Raw genomic sequence first — 8,197 nt, 5'->3', positions numbered from 1 at the left:
ACAGAATTTTATAAAGAATATAATAAAACATGTTCTATTAAATCTTAACAAGTTTCTTAGCGATTCAATTGTTCTATCCACTGAACCGAAGTTAGAATATTATCTTAGCTTAAAAGAAATAGTTTCTAAATATATATATAGTGAAATACCGTAGGAAAATTTACGATGCATCAACTATCGGACATAGAAACGAAATCGTGATTTCATGTCTCTTATATATTTATGTTCTACACCATTCTTCGTATCCCTCGAATAAATGAACACCTGTAAATCATTAAATGAGCGTGTAAATGAGCACCCGTAAACATAAGAAAGACTTTTCTTATCCGAGTTTTTTATAAACGCAAATCGGAGTAACTCTTATGAATTGATTTCATTCGAAATAGGTATCCAAAACGTAAAACCCCATATCCATTTCATATTTGAAATAAGAACAATAAACTATTATGGATTTCCAATTTTAAATAGATTTTGAATCTATTTGCGTTTGAAATTAAATACTTCCAGAGATATTGAGAATATTAGAAAAGAACCGATCAGAATGATACTTGTTCTATCAACTGAATCAACTCTCGAAAAAGTTAAACACCATGCGTAACTCGAAATAGCCACATTGGCAAAAACAGATGAGATTAAATTGTTTATTTGCATTTTAAATACAAATGCAAGTCCGAAATTACGTGTCCGAAAAAGGCACGGAGAACGAAGGGTTAACATTACGACTAGATGGCATAGTTAATTCGAGACAACATTTTTCGTGGAGGAATTGATCCTCCATTCCCTCTGTTAGTTACTTGATCACGATCGCTGCAACATGACAATCCGCCTTGCAAGCCGCGGAAGGAAGGGGCGATAAGGCCGAGGGCGAACGACTGCAAGCGAGAACGCCGTCGGGAGGCATTAGATCCGCGAGAGAGCAATGGAGAATGGAGCTCCGGTTGGGGCGAGACCGCAGCCCGGAGTAGAGCGAGAGTCTTTCTCGCCGGCGTGTAAACATTGATGCTAATCCGATTATCGGAAGCCGATACCGAGACGCCCACAACAATGAGTGGAAGGCCCGAGACAGGAATTTTGAGAGTGGTAGAGGAAGTCCGGGGCCTATGCGACCCGTAGGAGTAAGAGAGAACGCCACGTCTAGGACCCTCGAGCCCTGAGCCGGCGGCCGAGCCTAGCCGGCCCCGACGAAGGGTCGCCTATTCCTGGTCAGGGACTGAAACCCGGCCGCATGAGTCTATCTTTCAATTTCTAAGTATAGCGCATCATATTTGATCTATCTCACTCGGCTATCTTACTCGGACACACGGCCACTAGGGCGGATATAGAGACAAGTATGCAGTCCACTTACCCCACCGATCCTCTGTCCTCGTGTTACCGCCGAAGTTGAGTGTCGATGGACTTTCGCTGTTCGGATGGCTTACCGTTTTTGGGTGAAGTTCCGGAAGGGCATGCCTCTGAGTAATTAAGAACTTCTTATACTTACTTATCTTGACCCATTGATTGTTAATATGATAGTGGAAATTGGCGCAGTGTCATTTTCAAGATGAAAATGATTGTTAATAATTTTTGCACATTTTGACATTATTTCTCCTTAGCACAGGTATGAGAGAAAAATGTTTCCTAGATAAAAGTTGTTCTCGAAAAAAATGCATCTTTTACGTTATATTCATTTTTTTCTCCACAGCCGACACTTTTAGAGAAAAATGGGATACATTCCTCAATTACAAAAGTGTAATTAACTGTGGGAAATCTTCAAACAGTAAACGAGCTAAAGCCGGGGGGGGGGGGTGGTCAGGTCAGGTTACTTTATATACCTTGGGGTTCGAGGTGGTCGAAGCCTTCAGTCCACGCAAGTAATGGTCGAGGTCGTTTAGATAAGTTGTACTAATTACCTGTTTTAGGAATGTATCTCATTTTTCTCGATAAATGACAGTTTTCGAACAAAAATGTATAGAACATAAAGAATCGATTTTATTCAACAGTTACACTTTTTATTTTTATCGGTTATCTTTATTGAACAATATTAATCAAAATAATGTAAGGCGAAAAATTATTAAAAACTGATTTTACTTTGAAGACATTTTTGTCAATTTTCACCATCATATTCGTAATCAGCGCGTCAAAATACGTAGATATACGAAGATTCAAATTATTCAAAAGTTATGCGCTTTTCGGAACTACATCCCCGTTCTTCTTCCCTTCCGCTACGCGTGTCATGTTTGGCAGAAAATTCATGCTACGAAATATACTGCAATCTACTCCTTCGGGTCACAAAGGCCTCGGAATTCCACTACCTCTCTCAAAACTCCAGTCTCGGGCCTTCCACCCCCTATTGCGAGTGTCTCGATGTCGGTTCCCCGATAAGCGGATTATTGTCAATGTTTTCGCGCCAGCGATGAAGACTCTCTTTCTACCCCGGGCTACGGCTTCGATCCTTCCGGAACGGCGTTCTCCCTTCCTCTCTTGCGGGTCTTATGTCTCCCGACGGCGTTCTCACTCGGACTCGTTCACCCGCAGGCCTTATCGCCCCTTCCTTCCATGGCTCGCAAGGTGGATTGCCATTTTGCGACGACTGCGATCAAATAATTGACAGAGGGAAAGGAGGATCGATTCCTAAGCGAGAACTGTCGTCCCGAATAAACTATGCCGTCCACTCGTAACTCTAACTTTTCGTCGTCCCTGCTTTATTAAGACATGCAAATTTATAAACCACGTGGAAACTGAAAAATGATGAAATTTCAGAGTTCCGTAGTTTAAAATAATACAAATTGAAGGAATTGACATTCTTACAATATGATATTATATGTAAACAAGTTATAGCATATTTCACGACGGTCGAACAGCCCTGTACCACCTCAAAGTAAATTTAAATGGCCAATATTTCGTTATATGAATTTTCTGACAAACGTGACACATTGAGGGAAAAGGGAAGGAGACCAAAAATAAGTTTCCCTTCGTCGGGGCCGGCTCGGGGCTCGAGGGTCCTAGACGTGGCGTTCTCTCTGACTCCAACGGGTCGCATAGGCCCCGGGCTTCCTCTACCACTCTCAAAACTCCTACCTCGGGCCTTCCACTCCCTGTTGTGAGAGTCTCGGTATCGGCTCCCGATAATCGGATTAGCATCAATGTTTACACTCCGGCTAGGAAGTCTGTCTCTCTACCCCGGGTTACGGTCTCGTCCCATCCCGACGGCGTTCTCGCTTGCAGTCGTTCACCCTCGGGCCTTATCGTCCCTTCCTTCCGCGGCTTACAAGGCGGATTTTCATTTTGCAGCGACCGTGATCAAGTAATTAACAGACGGAATGGAGGATCATTCCTCCACGAAAAATGTCGTCTCGAATTAACTATGCCATCTAGTCGTAATATTAACCCTTCGTTGTCCATGCCTTTTTCGGACACGTAATTTTATGACTTGTATTTGTATTTAAAATGCAAGTAAACAAGTTAATTTCATTAGTTTTTGCCAATGTGGCTATTTCGAGTTACTCGTGTTGTTTAACTTTTTCGAGAGTTGATTCAGTTGATAGAATAAGTATCATTCTGATCGATTCTTTTCTAATATTCTCATTTCTCTGGAAGTATTTAATTTCAAGCGCAAATAGATTCAAAATCTATTTAAAATTGGAAATCCATAATACTTTATTGTTCTTATTTCAAATATGAAATGGATATGGGGTTTTACGTTTTGGATACCTATTTCGAATGAAGTCAATTCATAAGAGTTACTCCGATTTGTGTTTATAATAAACTCGGAAAAGGAAAGTCTTTCTTATGTTTACGGGTGCTCATTTACATGCTCATTTAATGATTTACAGGTATCCATTTATTCAAGGAATACGAAGAATGGTGTAGAACGTAAATATATAAGAGACATGAAATCACGATTTCGTTCCTATCTCCGAAAGGTGATGCATCGTAAATTTTCCTACGGTATTTCACTGTATATATATTTAGATACTATATATTTTTTAAGCTAAGATAATATTCTAACTTCGGTTCGGTGAACAATTGAATCGCTAAGAAACTTGTTAACATTTAATAGAACATGTTTTATTAAAAAAACTACGTTAGGTGGGTCAGGGACACTCCACAATAATACTTAAATAATTTTTTTTAATTGTTTTTGTTTATAAATATTTATTTTCTTTAGGAAATCCATACTGCCCCTCAGGCGATTCAAATTCCGCGCTGCTCCCGCTGCCAGTACGCTGCACGGCCGGAGAGGGCAGTGCGGACAAGAGGAAACCATCGACGGAGTCCAGTGGACGTCGCTCTCTCGCGTCCTCGCCGAAATGTGTATCCTCTCCGGCCGGTTCGGCGTCTCCGAGGCGTTTCGGAGTCGCTCGAGTGCGCGGGCGCGGTGATGGCGGCGCTTGACCCATAGCATAGGAATATGGTGACAGCAAATGCCGGGGGGGGGGGGGGGGGAGCTACTGAGGGGAGGGTGACGGGTTTGGTACTTAACTTTGATTAGCTAATGTTCTGCGCAAGCGTAATGACGTAAAATGCGTTCGAAGTAGGTTATGATAAACGTGGTAAGTAGTTATGTATTTTTGTGAGGTTATAAAAAAATAGTTTTTATAAAAGTAAAATGGTGCACTATATTATACCGTCCCGTAAGAACAGGTCGGACTTTCAAAATTGAAAAAAAAAGACGCTTGGAAGTAATAATACGAAAATTACATTTCACAGGTATTAAAGTTGTTTACCGTATTTACAAATGATAATTAGCGGTACTGAGCATGCGCATAAATTTAACCAATCCGATTCAGGCACCAAATCCCCCCGCAATTTGGCTTCACTTTCCTTGTCTAAGACTGTACTTTATGCTATGTCTCTATATTCCTAAGTTTATGGCTCGACTGTGGCTGGTGCGGTTGCGCGCAATTTAAGGTGAAGTGAAACCCCCTTCAAATCAGTCGATTCGAATACAACACTTTTTTTAAGGGTATTAGACCAAACTGTCCGAAACTTTAACACATCACTCCTGATCATCTAAGAATTGTCCTGACACATTTAAAATTTAGATTTCTGCATAAAATTGTTTAACTTAGCCCAGACCAGAACCAAAATGGCGTCGAGCTCTCACATTTCGATCAATATACAATTATCGAAGGTTCTGATATGAGAAACGAAAGGGTCAAGACAATTTTACGACAATTTAGAACACTCTGGTAATTGATAAACTCGCATTTGAACGGGATAAAGGCAAGAAAAGTGTTGTATGCGCTTCTATGCCAAAACGATGGTAATACGAGGTCTCGAAGTGAAAATTTAATTGACCTGGTAATCACAGATGGCGCAGGGAGTCCCTCTGCAGTCAATTTGGGCCCCAGAAAGCATGAATCTAGAGGATTTCTGGAGTTATATTCAATTTCTTTATAATTATTGTACGAAAACGACAGGTGGAGTATGCCATTTGGTACAATACCCAATATAATTCGACACAGTTGTCGATATAAAAACGAACGTCGACAACGTAGGTATTTAGAAAAATCTTCTTTATTGACGTCGATCAAGTTCCTCGACGTGTTTCACTTCACCTTAAGCGAAGATGATGACTGGCTCGCCCATGTACTGAAAAAAACCAACAGAAGAGAATCCGAATGTAGAACGGCAATTCTTAGATACGAACTGCATTTCCATAATGCGGAAAAGAAGCCAACAAGGAATTAACCACACCGCAAAAGTAGACAAAAAATAATGAAATAAGAAGGAAAAACGCAAAAGGTAACAAAAAATCGATAATCTTTCCTAAATCTAAACGGAAACGCGAAAAAAAAGGAAGAGAATGGGGATAGGGAAGGTAATAAGAACACGTCCCCGCAATCTTTAGGTTTACCGTTTTATTTTCTATCATAATACTGTATAACATACAAGAAATGCACTTTCGTGAAACCTACAGAAGAGAATCCGAATGTAGAGCGGTAATCCGTGTCTCTTCCGATCGTCGGAATCGCGTTGGCGATTCACACATAGACTCGGCAACTAAACATAACCCCACTCCCTGATCTTTCGTGTCTCTCCATCTTTACTATCTCTCTCCTTCGCCTTCGTGATAATTAATCCCCCCCAAAAATTCTACAATTAACCTCCCTCTCGCGTGCTCCCCCTCTTATACGGCGTAAACCTCGGCAACGGTCGACCGACCGATCGATCGATCGATCGATCACCATCGTGATCGCGTTCTAATCGAGCAAAATGCGGTGGGGCTTGCATACGGTCTTGCATTCCGTCTCTTGATTACTCATTACCGATTATTCACCCTCCCCTTTGTGTACCTTCGAAGGACGTAACATTGTTATACTCGCATTATACATCTCTCTCACTCTCTCTATATATTTCGTTCACACATTCAGCAAAGGTTTTCGCAGCGATATATTCATTGTTACGTTTTAATATATATTAATAATTGTAATATATCACTTTGCTCTCTCTCTCTCCCTCGAATAATGTCATGGTCAAAAAATAAATATACGCCTCTCGACAGTAATAATCTCTCTTTCTCTCTCGCTCCCTCCCTGATTTTCTTTATTACTTCTCTCTTTCCATCCTGTAAAAACTAATTAGTTCGTCACTGAAATATAAACCTTCGGCTAAACGACCAGGAAACAATTATTCGTTATCGCGCCTCCCTTTTTTCACGTTTCTTTTTATATAGACATCTCGTTGCTCTTCCACCTCCTAGTTTTACAGGTAGAATTCCCCTCCTCACTCTTTCTACCGTCAAGTAGTATATCAAATATAAAAACTTATACATGCTTGCTCTCTTTCTTCTCGTCTTCGAGTGTCGCTCGATATTTAATACAATACGCCCCCTCGGCTTTTTCTTTATTGTTACGTTTATAATATCACTTCATTTATCAGTTTGATTGTATTGAGCAATTATTAATTGTGGTTATTAATTGTGCTCCAAATCAATGCGAAGGCCTCTTTCGGAAAGCTATATTTATAGTTAAGTGTAGAGCGTATATTTATTATCTTTCTCCTTTCTTTATTCAGGCCCGTTACGAAGGCGAATTTTCTATGAAGAAAAATATGTATGAAATTAGACTTTTTTTGTCCGAACTTTGACAGTTCAATTTGATCGATAAAGAAACTCGTAGCGTTTGAGTTTCAATTTCACCGTTTGACTTTTTCAAGATAAAATTAAAAAGAAAATGTACGATTTGGAAATAATTGTTCGCGTTAATTTTAACTATTTTTTTAATGTGGTTTTCAGTCACATAATTTTTCAATTGTATTCTCATGAATTGTCATATTCGATAAAAAAAACTAGTAACGAGAGGTGGCGTTATCTTGCCTCTCTCTAATCCTTTTGTTTTTAACGACCTCTCAGAAGTAAATGTTTAATTTCATGTGGATAGATAGTCAAATTCCATCAATTATCGATAATACCAAACCAGACCTTCATCAAAAATGTTCATACCGGCACAAGTAGTTGCATTAATAAGCGCTTTAAAAGAAGGTTTACTCTTTGAGACTCCAATACGCGGGAAAGCATGAACAACTAATATCACAATTACCTTCATACAAAATATAATAACTTTTCTCTCTTATAGAAATATCCGCCTTAGATCCTGAATCGGTGAAGAAGAAGAAAGAGGTCTTCGAAGATCTGTCGAGAAAACATCGGCACGCATAAAAATCCGTCCCGGTGAATATCGAAAAACTCGGCAGGGTTCCGCGCCAAGTACATTTCGAGCGATACGCGTTATCGACCGACACGTATATAAATATCCGTCTCTCGTCACGTATTTCTGCAGAGACTCGACATCTCATTGTATTGTATCGATACAAGTGATATTATAAAAATTTTGACTAGACATTCGCCCTCCTCGTCCAGTCCGGGCGGAATGTGCGAGAGGAAGCGAGACGACGCTCGTTTCAAGAAAGAGCGACTCGAGCTAGCTTTTTCAACATTTACTCTTCTGTATACTACTCCCGAATTCTGTATATTAATCTTCTAGACTTCGAGTGAACGTTTCAATTCGAACGAGTCGCCACGAAGTGTTTAGCCCGGTCGACGACTTCCCCCTTCCCGTCCTTTGACATTATTTTCGATAATTCATTCGAGTAACCTCCGAAGAGCCGTTTTACGAATCCGAGGAGAAGAGAAATTCCAAGATAAGATTCTCTGATTTGCAAGACAATTTGCGGATACGAGACGGAATCACTTTTACTTCTATTGTGGAACATA

The sequence above is a fragment of the Orussus abietinus genome, unplaced genomic scaffold, assembly GCF_000612105.2.
Source record: "Orussus abietinus isolate OABI.00-Male unplaced genomic scaffold, Oabi_2.0 scaffold246, whole genome shotgun sequence".
Taxonomy (NCBI): domain Eukaryota; kingdom Metazoa; phylum Arthropoda; class Insecta; order Hymenoptera; family Orussidae; genus Orussus; species Orussus abietinus.
The sequence above is the reverse complement of the archived record's forward strand: the minus strand, read 5'-3'. Positions refer to the sequence as shown.